At 35.0% G+C, this 440-nt stretch overlaps 1 protein-coding gene across 1 annotated transcript in view; it reads left to right on the plus strand.

The window, feature by feature from the left end:
* LOC119585203 (cathepsin L-like) overlaps positions 1-440 on the plus strand; it is a 10,716-nt gene that overhangs the window by 124 nt on the left and 10,152 nt on the right. The window contains exon 2 of the mRNA XM_037933853.1: positions 329-334. The gene's annotated coding sequence lies outside the window, so the exon portion shown is untranslated. The remainder of the gene's footprint in view (positions 1-328; positions 335-440) is intronic.

The raw sequence follows: 440 nt of genomic DNA on the forward strand, positions 1-440 counted from the left end.
CAAAAAGGAAAACAATTATTAGTTAGTTACTGGAAAAAAATATTGTTTCATTCGTTTACTTAATCAAATAATAGATTTTCGATCGTAATATAATTGCCGTATCAACGAATGAAATATTTTCGAAGGGGGGAGGAGAGGTGGAAAACAGAAAAACATTTTCTTTATATTAGGGCTCCCTGAAGAGGAAGTCAAATGCCCATTAGTAGTAGTAATACAGTCAAATATCCATCGATAAAATTGATAGATAATAAATAAATGACAAGCAAACAAAGCCAAAGGCCCTTCAGTGTTGCAACAGAGACAGGGAAGCTGTTCTTTTGCGAAGAAGTTCAAGGTTAAAATCAGCTTCAAAACTCACCTAAGCCACATTTTGATTTTCAACCTTGCAGCTTCTCTTGTTTTAGACCGGAATGCATCCACTGTACGATAACCTCTTCAGA

Source organism: Penaeus monodon, chromosome 19 (genome assembly GCF_015228065.2).
Source record: "Penaeus monodon isolate SGIC_2016 chromosome 19, NSTDA_Pmon_1, whole genome shotgun sequence".
Taxonomy (NCBI): Eukaryota; Metazoa; Arthropoda; class Malacostraca; order Decapoda; family Penaeidae; genus Penaeus; species Penaeus monodon.